This window comes from Sus scrofa, chromosome 8 (genome assembly GCF_054392235.1).
Source record: "Sus scrofa isolate SSC_HxYL_T2T_F1_AM1 chromosome 8, Sscrofa_HxYL_maternal_Yorkshire_Landrace_v2.0, whole genome shotgun sequence".
NCBI classification, from domain to species: domain Eukaryota; kingdom Metazoa; phylum Chordata; class Mammalia; order Artiodactyla; family Suidae; genus Sus; species Sus scrofa.
In genome coordinates, this window is record NC_139390.1 from 17243280 (window position 1) to 17256782 (window position 13503).

At 38.3% G+C, this 13503-nt stretch overlaps 1 long non-coding RNA gene across 1 annotated transcript; it reads right to left on the bottom strand.

The window, feature by feature from the left end:
- Positions 1-746: 746 nt before the first annotated feature.
- Positions 747-7783, bottom strand: LOC146400346 (uncharacterized). Its single transcript, XR_014813689.1, has 2 exons — positions 7635-7783; positions 747-4255 (listed from the first exon to the last, which is right to left on the bottom strand). It is a non-coding gene; the product is annotated as an uncharacterized LOC146400346 (long non-coding RNA).
- Positions 7784-13503: the final 5720 nt, after the last annotated feature.

Genomic DNA, 13503 nt, shown 5'->3' on the forward strand with positions numbered 1-13503 from the left:
GTTTATCTTCTAATGAATAGAGCTAATAAATAAAGTATAGTAGGAAAGATGAATTGATTTAGATACATGTTAAATCAAATTATTTAAAGCCAGACCGGCTTTTTTTTTTCTTCCATCAGTTTGGTTCTTTATCTGAGCTGAGATTTCTGGAAAGGTTTATACATATAAACAGTTGCCTGAGATGAAAGTTTGCCTATGAGTAGTTATAATTCACATTTGTATTTTTGAAAGCCTCTTATAAAATAAAGTCATACTAGTTGCTGACAACCTAGTTTAGCAGTTTTCAAAAATAGCCTCTTGGGGCACCTGTGCATCCCTGACACTTTTAAGAGCACCAAGAGGTCAAAACACTTTTCACAATAGCACTAAGATATTGTTGACCTTTATCACTCTTATTTTCTCATGAGTGAATTGCAGAGCTTTCCAGAAGCTGCATGAAATATGATGATATTTCTTTAATGGTTAAACATATGCACATGTATGTTCTAGTATTTTAAAACTTCATATTTAATTTATAATATGGTAAATGCTAATATGTATAATCCATATAAACAAAAGATTTGGGAAGTTCTCATTAATTTTTAAGAGTTTAAAATTTGATTAAAATGTTTGAGAACTGATGAACCTAATTCACTGAGTTGATATAAACCTTCCCTTCTCCAGGTTTTCTCCTGTTGCTTGGTGCTTCCAATTCCCTATTCCAGTTTGCTTTGTTCCAAATAAAACAGAGGTGGGGTCTGAGGAAGTTTGTTTTTCGTTTTTATTTTCGAAGAAGAAAATGTACTAGTTAAAAATAATTTTTAAAGGTGCTGATTATTAGGGCAGAGGTTTGGGTTAAGATGGAAATTTACACACATCAAATCATAAGATGAGATGCGAGACACTGTACATATAGAACTTAGAGTAATGTTCAGGGAACTATTAGCAAATTCTCCCATCCTTCCCTTGAGGTGGACTAAGGGATCAGGACTTACAGGGATGGAGGCAAGACATCTTTGAGGAACCTTGTGGTATAGGGCCTGTGCAATCCACCTAGTGTGAGAGGTGGGGTTACTTCACCCTTTACCTCCAGTCAAGAGAGAGTATGTTAAATGGACTCCTAAGAGCCTGATATGAAAATGCTGCACTTCGAAGAGGACTCTCATAAGAGAAATATGGAAGACCTGAATTCATCATTTCTGTCCTGGTGGATGGACCAAAGCAGAGATGTTCAAGATGGAGATGAGCCTTCACATCTCAGAGGAAGAATATTTGAGTGATTCTACTGTACCAGAGGTGAACATGAGTGTGTCATATACATGATCTATTATGCTGTGATACACTGATTTATGATAAAACATAAATCTTGATGATAGAGATTGAGTTTGATGGAAGAAATTTTACTTCAAACAAGGCGGGCAGAAGACCAATCTGAGAAGGTGACATTTCTGTTTAATTGTGAATAACAAGGAGTGAGCTATGCAATGATAAGTGCAAAGAATATTCCAAATAGAGTCAACAGCCAGAATATGAATAGGTTCTGCATGCTCAAAGACCACAAAGAAATCCATTGAGGCTAGAGCCTAAGCTGACTTGTATAGATGAAATTGGAAGTGGAGGCAGGAACTGGATCATGCATGGTCTTATAAGCCAAGGAAAAAGCCATGCAGCTCTGCTGATGACCTTTTCAAGCTTTCTTTAAGCAATACAATAATTTTCTAAGCCCTCAATAAATTTGAGATTCCATATTCTTTTCTGTCTTGGAGTTTTTAAGGGATGTCATGGAAGCTATAATTTGATGGGTTTGGGAAGGCCGGGTGTATCTGCCTCTTAAGTTTTATTAATATCTAGTTAATATCATAAAGTCCTCTAATAATGGTCCAAAACATTAATTTTAGTAAAGGCTGTATTCACTACATGAATGCCCCAAGGAGCAGTAGAGAGTTTGGGCCTGGTTTCATAATTATTATTCTATTTTTATTTCCCTGATCACCACTATTAACTGTTGTTTCAAGGACTGCTTATAATAGAAAGTATCCAGAACATCTGGCTACTATTTAGAAAAATTAATCTACATCAATCAATTGCCTTGCTAATATCATGATTATAACTTTGAATTTTATATTGAAGATCCTCTATCTAATCTTCTTGAGGAATCTGAAGCATTCTACATTTGGTATTATTTTAACCAATCAACAAATATTTTTTACCTATTCTTTCAGGTGATATTAAATGTATACACATATCATATATTAAAATATATATCAAAGCTAAAAAACCTTTAGTATAATGATATAAAGATCAAGGATGGTATAGCTAACAAAACCTGTAGAAACTTAGAAAGAGAGAGGCAATGGAATATCTTCCTTGAGGAGGAAAAATTTGAACCCAGCCTTGAAGGAATGATAGATGTTGAATCAGAGATTGTGAGATGGATGAAGCATGTAGGCATGAGTTGATATAAAGCTCATGTGAAGCTTTATATCACATCTTCATGTGAAGATGAAATCACATGAAGTTTATTTTGGAACACTGAAAATGTCAATTTGGAAAGATGAATATATTGGTGAAAAGAATTGTGAGGAATAAAATCAGAAAGAGGATTTCAAGCCAAAATAAGTTATCTTTCTGCTTTAACCATGGATGTGACAGAGCATTCAGATGTTTCTCTGAAGAAATATTTTGGATCTGCTTGGAAAGTATTCCTCTTTCTAGTGAGATGTCAGTCCTTGTAAACAGCCTTTAGAATGCTCAATCAAGATTTCTCATTTAACTGTGACCTTTCAGAGAAGGATGTTCACAAAATAACATTTAAAAGAACATGGACCATACTGCAAGACTGGCCAAATGTTGCGGCATGATCATTTTAGCCCAACCATGACAAAGTAATGATTCAGCTTTGGAATTCACCACAATTATTTATGAATGCCACAGATATTGCCACCTGTTCTCATGGCATTCATCATTAAATGGCACATGAGAAGAATGAAGACGTGTTGTTTTCTTTAAAGTCAACATATATGTCTTTAAACTAATATTTGTGAATTGACAGAAAATTCTATACCGTGGTCATAAACTGAAGAAAGTGATACTTTGAAATTGAGGGCCAAACTCTGAGATCTGTATTGAAAGGAGCAATCACTCGCAGCTCTCTACCTGTGTCCCTCCTCAATTCTTGGCATTGCCAAAATTAGGTACTATTGTGTCTCCTAAAGTTCTTGCTGAAAATTAGTTCCACTTGTTTTGTCTCATGAAGAACATTATTGTTGCCTCAACTTTTGCTCTCCTTTCTCTATACTTTCAACAGAATGGTCTTTCAAAAACCCAAAGCAAATGCAGATCTGATTAGCATGGTCATGAAAGAACTAGGAAACTGAGTCTGAATAGAACAGGGAACTATCCATACTTCTCTCCAAAGAGCTCAAACATCAAGTCCAATAATGGTAATCTCAGTACAGCCTGTTCACATACAAAGAACAGCAGCCATACATGAGAACTTAGATCTATCAATTAACATCTTCAGCTTTAGTTAATCTATCTCTAAACCTATTAACAAAGTTCTTAATTCTAAAATGCTTAGATTCTAAAAATATTTCAAGAACTTCTCTTCCTCCTCATTGCCTTCTTTTCACTTTGCCTTTTTCTGGTCAATTTCCATAAATTTGTTGCCTCCTAATTATAGCAGTGGAGCTCCATATGCACAAAACACCACTCAGTGAGTTTCCCATTCATCATAACGTCACATTACTGAGAGGGTCAGATCACCTATTGTCTTTGCTCTCTTGGGTAGCTTGGGGTTACCCCTAGGTAGTCAGGTAGAGTAGCAGGTTGGCCATTTAAGGTCCCCCCATTCTCCATTTCACTCCCTTTCTTGTGAACACAAAAGAATTTTAAGCGATCTGTCCACGGCATTGAAATGGCAACCTTAGTTGGTACTTTGAAAACTCAAAGCCTTTTACAAGATGAATAGCAAACTGTGGATGACAGCTCCTGTGGAGCCATTATTGAATTGCAGCCCTGATGACTGCATTACTTTGGATTTAGATAAAAGACTCCATACAAGACAAATGGGAGGAGGACATCAAACAAGACTGTGTCCATACAGTGACAGAAGCAATCCAATTGAAGAAGCTGTTGATTTCCCCAAGGCTCCATGCTACTTCTTCCTGAGTAATTTATATTAAGGAAGTAAAGATTATATTCATATTCTATTTGTATTTTTCTCTAAAAATGAGCATGTCCAGTTGTCAAATCGAAGTCTCACTTCTGCCCTTGCCTGGAAGAGAAATACCGATATGGGAACATGTTAATTATTTCGCATTGTGTTTTATTTAACCACAATAGCAGTGTGTGTAAAGGTTATAGACTGAGAGTTACAATCTATAATGATCAGATAAAAAGATTAGTCAGCAAATCGATAGTTCCCTGTACCAACAGGAAGCTCGGTATATTCAAGGCAACAATGAGTACAAAGGGTACAGATAAACATCAGGCACCTTTATTTAGATGCAAACCAATTCTAGAGAACTTCCCCTACCTCATTAATTATGTACTAAGCTTCAGGAAGCTGAATTGGGTGAACTATCATTAGGGGCTTTTGGAATGTGTTGCAAAGGTTTCTGGCTCTGTAACAACCGTGGAAAATAAGAAATTTTCTTTTTGTAGGTCTGGCAGATGGTCACATAAACCCAGTTCCTTGAAATGGCCAGGGTTTCATATATATAACTTTCACCCACTTTTTGTATCCTAGATCTTGGGAAGAAGACTGTACCAAGCTTTATCTTCAGAAGTACCATCAACATTGTTTAAAACAAAATACGAATCTACTTAATAGGGAAATAGCATCCTTCATTTTATTCTAAAATAGCCACCTTGAGATTTTTTTTTAATTTAATTTTTTGTTTTTGTGACGTCACTGCTCTGTGAACTTTTACACTAATGGTTTCTTTTGCTTTTCCTGCTTTATTTGGCATAATCTACCTTTCTCCTTACCCCTCCTTTTATGGAAAAGCAAATCCATTGAAAATTGGATTTGCTGAATTGCGAATTTTGAATAGATTCTTTGGTGTGGAATGGGGGGGCAGTCTTTTAAATTAATATCTCTTCTGGAATTACATGTAAATTCACACATTCGGATAACCACGTCTTTTGAACAGGGACTCCCCTCTTAGCATCTTTGACTTGGTATTTTCCAAAATCAGACTTGTCTCTTTCAGAAATTTATTCAATTATTTAGGAATTCATCAAGACGAAAGCAGAATGTCATTTGTCTGGAATACAGTCACGTAAAGGAACAAGTTTCAATAAGCTCAAAACTCTTAAAAATAGCTGCAATGCTGTCTAATAGGTGACTCCTGCTTGACATCAATAATTAATATAAAGGGGAAATAACAGGAGAGAAAAAGAGCTGAAAATTGAAATAATTGAGCTCCATAAAAACAGTTGGTTTCTCCTGAAGACCCCTTCAGATATTACTTTGCATGATTACTTTTAGATTTTTTTTTTCATAAAAATTTTCTGTGTTAAAATGGGCATATATTAATTTACTTCTTTTAGGTCATTTATACCCTCAGATGTGCTTCTGCAACTCCTTGCTACTGAATCGACTATGAAATAAAGCCTATATTATGTGCCTTAAACACAAAATTCCAGAAGCGTGGGTTTATGTGTGTGCTATCAGTGTCCGGGAACTTGTAAACAAACCCAGCTACTGCTGACTGTCAAAAAAGAAATTGTGCTGCCTTTCTTGTCACCTTTTGAATGTCTATTTGGTCACAGGTTCAGTTCACTGAGCTCACCTGACCTGTGGATCTTTGTATAGCAACTGAACCACTGAAGAAGGGTTCTGATTAGTTTTCAGAAGAACCAATCAGTAGCCATCTGGCTGATTGACTGAGACCTGGCACATGGGTTATCCTATCACACCTCAGGGTAGATTAACAGTTGTGATTGTAATTTAATGAAGCACTTTGACTTCAAATGTCTGTTTAGCTGAAGATTCAATTCCTCTGTCTCCCTTCTCCTTACTGTTTTCCTTCTGTTTCCCTCTATCTCTTCTTTCTTTTCTCCTTCCTTCTTTCCTTCCTTCCTTCTCTTAAGATCACAGTGACATTTTACACTCTACAAAGTAATTTCCTGCTCCGTCAGGGCCATGCCTTAGGCCCCCGTTGGTTTGGTTCTTGCCTGGAATGCTACCGAAGGTGTACAACAGCTCTGGTCCCTCCCCCAACTGCCTCCCTCCCCCGCACCATTGCTACATCCTCCACCATACAGCCAGAGTGATCTTCCTAAATCACAAATTTGCTGACAGCATCCTCTGCTAAAAATACTGCCGTGGTCCCACACCTCATCTAGAATAATGATCAAACTCCTGCACAAGGCATCTGGGTCCTCTCCTGCACTGACTCTTGCTGACCTCCCTGTCCTCGTCAACCATGCTCTCACATGAACTTGGGCCCAGGTTCATGGAGCCATCTCACACGTGCCTGCTTTTATACCTGCTCCTCTACAATGTCCATCTTCCTTCCCTCATATCTTACTGTCCACCTGACCTTCTGTGTGGCCTGGCTAATTCTTAGCCTCTCTTCAAGGCTTAGCTAAAGCATTGTTTACCATTGAGATCTTCCAAGACCAATCTCTCAGGGCTGTTCTCTCCAACACCATCCCCCACCACACACAGACACACACAGACACACACACACACACACTGATTCAGACTGTGATATTATTCCTTCCATGACATTAAGTATACTGCTGCCATACATTAATTATAATGTATTGGAATTGTTGACTTACTTAAATATCACTTTTTCTAAAGCTAGGATTCTTAACCCTTTCTAACTATGGACCCCTTTTGCAATCTGATGAAGCCCTTAGACCCATCCTCAGAACGACATTTTTAAACACATAAAATAAAATTAAGATGATTACAAAGAAAACAAATTATAACAATATAAAGTTTCCAAAATATTAACAAAATATATTGTGGTATATATTTTAAATATGTTTTTATTTAATAAAAATATTAAAGCTTTAATTTTAAAAGTCTAGCAGCAAGTCCACTAACTATTGTCTTTGGAGGTAGTACTTTGTAAAAACAATATTATAGGATATTTTTTGCCACACTAATATGATATCTGTAGTCTCTACATGTGACAAAGTTCTACTGTGATCTATTGCCTACATTCCTGATTTTTACTAAATGCTAAATTTTACTAAAGGTAAATAAAACTAAAGTCATAATTATTATTTCAAGCCAAGTTCACGGAGAACCTGATTTCTAGAATCTTTAAGTGTTAAACCATAATTTCTTTAAGGATTTCCTTTTAATATACCCAGGCCTTGTATAGTATTGCGGCATAGTAAATATTTATTAGCGAAATGAATGAAAAAGAAATAGTTTAGTATGTCATCTAACTTAAGCTTTACAACCCCTCCTCTCATTCATTAAGCTTTATTAGTCTGATTACATATTCAGAAATTGAAACTCAGAAAGTTTAAGTGTATTTCCCTAGTTCACAAGGCTTCAAAATGTCTATTCCACCATAAATTTGCCTCCCAGCATGTTGTGTCCAATTTATCAGGTAATCAAGAGAAAGAGAGCAAGTATGGAAAGGTTGTGCTATCAGTGTCTACAAGGAGAACTGACTTCATACCTTTGATAACTCTTGCCTTCCATTTTATTAACGTTCCATCAATTTGGCCAGTGGATTACACAGTATTCATCTGAACTTGAGAAAGGCTGAGAACCTGGAGAGGATGATCCTGTGATCGAGGAGAGTCTGTCTCACCAAGAGAAATGCTTACTTGGGCTCAGAAACAGTCCTAGAATAGCAGGAATAAGGACGGAAATGCCATGTCCCCCACAGTTCCTGCAGAGAGCAGAGCTTGCATAGACCTAGCTTTTTGTTTCATTGGCTCTCTTTGAGTGGACGAATAAAAGAAATGACTGAAACTAGGACAACCCTTTTCACAGTTCAGGATGTGAGCAAAGGACGGTTTGGGGCACTCTATTCTGCCCTGTGCACTGAAAAGCACAGACCGTTGTGTGGCACAATGGCTCTCCTTTCATGATGATAGCCGTTACTGTGTCTTTCTGTTGTTCAGCTTCTCTCTTGTCCCTTTGCCTGCTTTAGTTTTTTCCAGTGTCTAGTCTACAAAGAAACCACTCAGGAGCAATGCCTGGGAAGACTCCTTAAGGAAAAGAGGGAGAGATACTTTCTCCACTTCCCAACATATACACAAGGATAAAGAAGGGGAAGTGTCAGCCAAGGCATGTGCAAGTTATGTGGATCCAACAAAACAAAGTCATTTAAAATACTCCAAAGCCTTGTTTCCCCGGCAGTGAGAAATCAAACCAAACGAGAAAGAACGTATATCGTCAGGCTCTGGGAACTTGCTTTAAGAAGATTAGGCTCTTGCCATCTGAAAGGTTACAGGTTTAGGTATTTCTTGATCTTTTATTTTATACCTGCATATTTGGTTTTTGTTGTTGTTGTTGTTTGGTCACACACACACACAGGATGCAGGAGTTCCTGAACCAGGGATCAAACCCACGCCACAGCAGTGACAATCCCAGATCCTTAACCTGCTGAGTCACCAAGGAAATATACTCCCTTTGCCTACATATTTGATGGATCAAAGTGCATATATCAGAAATCACACAATGGTTCCTGGGGGACTCCAGCAATAAAATGTGTTGTATAGTATTATTTACCTATTTATTTATTTATCTGGCCACACCTGTGGGCTATGGAAGTTCCCAGGCCAGGGACCAAACCTGAGCCACAGCAGTGACCTGAGCTGCTACAGTGATAATGCCAGATCCTTTACCGGCTGTACCACAAGGGGAATCATTGTACAACATTATTTATATAAGGCAGTGGGAATCTGCATAACAAAGATAGGTTAGAACAACACAAATTTAACTGTGAGGCTTTAATATAATCACTCTTAGCACATTCTTATGTTCTTACAATTTTGAAAAATACTTCACATTATCTTTTTCTACTTTACCACTGAAAACATAGTGTACACTTTTTTTTTAAATTTCGAGTCATCTTATTATAACTCATGGCATCATTATTGCTCAGCAACCATGGTACTATTGCTCAAGACTAAGTCATGATGCTAGAATGTGAAAATGAAAATATGTAGGCAAAGAAAGCACATAAAGTAAGATAGTTCTGAGTGTGAATCACAAGCATGGGACTCCGTGCATCTTACAAAAATGGGTTAACTTTTTTCATCTGCTTTTCTCTTTCAAAAAGTGTGGTGGTACAATTTTACAATTTCTTTAATGTGGTGTCCTGAGAATTAAATGGGATAATGTATGTGTTATGATTAACTCAGTGTGTGGCACACAAGAAGAATCTAATAAATATACAGTATCTGGCATTACCTCCGTTCTTTTGTAAACTTGTTTCATTGTGATTTGCCTTCAATGGTATGACCCATAAGGATTATTTAATGTTAAGTACAACTAACTTGGTCCACACTTTACTCTTTACAAAGTATATTTAAATACATCATTCCCTTTAAGTCTCAAAAATTCTGAGAAATAGGTACCAATATCTTATTTTTACCAATTAGGTGGCTGAATCTTAGATAGGAGGTGACTTCCTGAGGGTCCAAGCTAACACACAGTAGAGTAAGAACTCAAGGGTCTTTAGGATTCCACTTAATTGGTTCTTGTTAACTGAAGTTTTACCTTAAATGCAGCTGAATCTCTGATAAGTAGAATTACTTTTCTTTTCTCATTTCCTCTCTTGCATGTTCGATTAAAGGGTATTGCTTTCATCTGCAGAAAGGTGACCTGGCAAGCTTATTAAATCATAGATTTCTGTTCCCTATCCCCTTCCAGATGCTAGAAATTCTGATTCTAGAGATCCGGGGGGGGGGGGATGTGATGCCTGATAAGCTCCCAGGGGATGGAGACCCTGCTGATTCAGGGACCACATCTTCACCAGCATGGCTACAGCTGATTTCTCCAACAGTCCAGAAACTCATTTGCAGAAGAAACCTCATAGCCATGCTATATCATCTGTTTTTTTGTTTTGTTTTGCTTTTTTAGGACAATACCTGCAGCATGTGGATGTTCCCAGGGTGGGTCAAATTGAAGCTACAGTTGCTGGTCTACACTACAGCCACAGTAACACCAGATCTGAGCTGTGTCGGTGACCTACACCACAGCTCATAGCAATGTCAGATCCTTAACTCACTGAGTGAGGCCGTGGATCAAACCCGCATCCTCATGGATACTAGTCAGGTTATTTACCGCTGAGCCATGATGGGAACTCCTGTATTCTTTTTTTTTTTTTTTTTTTTTTTTTTTTTGTATATTAGAATGTTTTGCCATCTTAAATAAAACCTTTGTGACTGGGGAGAAATGGTCCCTCCTGAGGCTGGCCAATGCTTGATAGCAAAGGGCTCAGCTGGGAATAAGCATTTGTTATGGAAACAAACTAGTACAGAGCCAAATCTCCTCTTTCTGGTCCAGACACCCACAGGAAACAATACTCCTCAGATTGAATCACCCCAGGGGCAGGTACCAGGCAGCTAGAGACCTCCATCATAACCCAAAGACCACCAAAATTATTCAAACTAGCCAACCCTAAACTTAGTGTCTTTAGAAACTCCAATAAAACTTTTGGCCTAAGCTTTCCCCTCGCTCCTGTCTTTGGCCACCTGGCCAAAACCTGGCACTTCCGCAGTGACTCCACACTGCATGCATGAACCTCCTCCTTAGGATGTGTGACTATAATAAGCTTGTTTTCTTCTGTCTCTCCTGTGTCCTCTCTTGTGGCTGCACGTGACTGACCATCACCCAAAAGAAAAAGAAATGCACCCTATCTGCAGGTAAAAAAAAGGAAGGAGCATCCCTCTGTACCAAAAGAGTTATCACGAGTTGGGCATTTCCAGCCATCATTCCATCCAGTTTATAACCAGGCACCTGTAGACTAACTAACGTCATGAAGGACATTGGTGACCTAGGCGTTCCTTCAAATTTTAGGCATGGTTTTGGCACACAGCACTTTTCATTGTCTTCTGAAGGCAATTTCAGCCTCCAGCCCAGCCCCTGACTCTCTCATTAAACCTCTGTGAGTAGCCCTGCTGCACCCATGAATCATACACTGAGGGCTTCACACAGGCTGGGTTTATTGAGCTGCATTATAGGAGACTATATCTCAGATGGCCCCAGTGCAGCCAAAACGATCTGTCACTTTTAATTCTTCCTGTCACACCATTATGTCTATGGCAATGTTGACAATAAAACACATTTTCACACAAACACACAACACAAGCACACACACTACCCCAAAATGTAACATTTCCTCCTCTTGTATTCAGATGCGATTGTAAATATCCAGTCATTGAAAGATTCATTGAGCAAACATATGTGCCAGGGTACTGTATATAACTGACAGAGGCAAAGAACAGTCTCTCTGGACACATAAAGCAATTAAAAATAACTGTGCTTCAAAGCAGGCTACTATAATACAAAGGTCAGGCCCATAAATATGAACAGGATGGCAGTAATGTCTCTATCCAAATATACCCCCAAACACACAACTACAGCAGGTCAGAAATCAAAGGTTAATATACAAAAAAAAAAAAAAAAAAAAAACCTGAAATGATGCCATATTCTTCTTATGACTTTTCCTTCTTGTCTTTTCATCAAAGGTTAATATATGGGAAACCAGTCGAAAAATTTTATCAGGGCCAAATGTGTGTCATCAGCCAGTATTTTATTCAATGCAAAATATTTACCGTTGTACACATGATAAAATGAAGGAGCTCTACAAATTTTCAAGGAAGGTGAATGTCTATTGCTTTCCCTCTCATTTACTAGGTTGCTTGTTTTCACATTAATGGCACTGAAGTTTGAATTCCACTCCAAGCTGTGGAGAGACTGTTCTGAGGACAAGGATAATTTTTGCAGTAACACACTGAGTGTGATAATAAGGTTTATGCGCCGTTGTAAAGAATGTGCTGACAGATGGAAAAGGAGCCACCTCTGTCTGCACAGCATTCACTTTTTTATATATTTAAAAAAAAAAATCCTACTACACCTGACTCTGGTTCAAATAGCAGTTCTTCCTCTTGCTGTCTTCCAGGAACAGAAATATTTTAGAGGCTATAGAGAAATTCCAACCCCTGTGGACTGATTTGCTAAAATTTCAAGTTCTGTGCACATCGGAGTATCATAGGCTCCTGTATTATCATTCAAGGTGCCATGTGCCATGAACAACTTATTCCCTCCAAACATGAATCTCTGTGTCGTGCCTCAGATTGTCAGCAGGTAAATGCAGCAAGAAAAAAAGATATGAGCAGAATGGCTCCCACAATGGAGAGGGACTTCCCCTCTGAAAAGCAAAATACTGGCTAATCTGCCAAGGATTAGTGTCCACCAAAGGAAATTAAAATTTGAGTGTGGATGGTATTAGAGTTTTCAGGTTATTCTTACCCCTCAATGATGTGACATTTGAGAGTACCTTGATTAAAGGAAAAGAGTGCCTTGAGGTTAAGTTCCTTACTCTTAAGGATAAAGAAACAATGACTACTCTTGCCATCCGGCCCCACCTCCTTGATTCTCTAAGGTGTGGTGTCAGCTTTCTAGGGGAGGGAAAACCAGCTTTGCCCAACCAGCTCTCTCAGATTTTACAACAGTGTTTTTGGAAAAGCCTATTCCATTCTAAAAAATTAAAAAAAAAAAAAATTAAAGGAGGAAAAACAAAATTCCCAACCACTGTTCATTCATTATCATCCTTTTTATTAAATATATCTGTATTTGCTAGAGCTGCCATTGCAAAGTGCCACAAACTGAGTGGCTTAAACAATAGACATTTCTTGTCTCATAGCTCTGGAGGTCAGAGGTCTAAAATCAAGGTATTGGGAGTTCCCACGTGGCCTAGCAGTTAAGGACTTGGTGTTGTCACTGCTATGGCCTCAGTTACTGCTGTAGCTCAGGTTCAGTCCCTGGCCTGGGAACTTCCACATGCCAAGGATACGAAAAAAAAAAAAAATCAAAATACGGGGGGAGGTGGTTCCTTCCAAGGGCCCTGAAGAAGGTTCTATTCCCAGCCTCTTTCCTTAGCTTGATGGCTGTTATTTCCCTACATCTTTTCACAGCATCTCTCCCCTGCTCATGTCTCTGTGTCCAAATTTCCCCTTTTCCACAAGGATGTCAGCCATATTGGATGAAGGCCCATCCTAATAAACCCCTTTTCACCTATGCAAAGACCCAATCCCCGAATCAGTTCACATTCTGAGGTACTAGGGGATAAGGACTACAATATGAATTTTGGGAGAGACATACTTAAACCCATAATGACTACTGTGTGCCAGCTTACTTCTGTGTAGGTATGCATGAACCATCCAAAGCCCTGTCCCATTAGCCCCTAATCTCTTCAACTCAAATGGCCTTCAGCTTAAGTCCACTTACATGGCCTAATCTTTCCCAAGCTCCATAGAGCCTGTATTTTGTATACATCCATCAGCTCTAGAAATTTAAATTCAAGGATT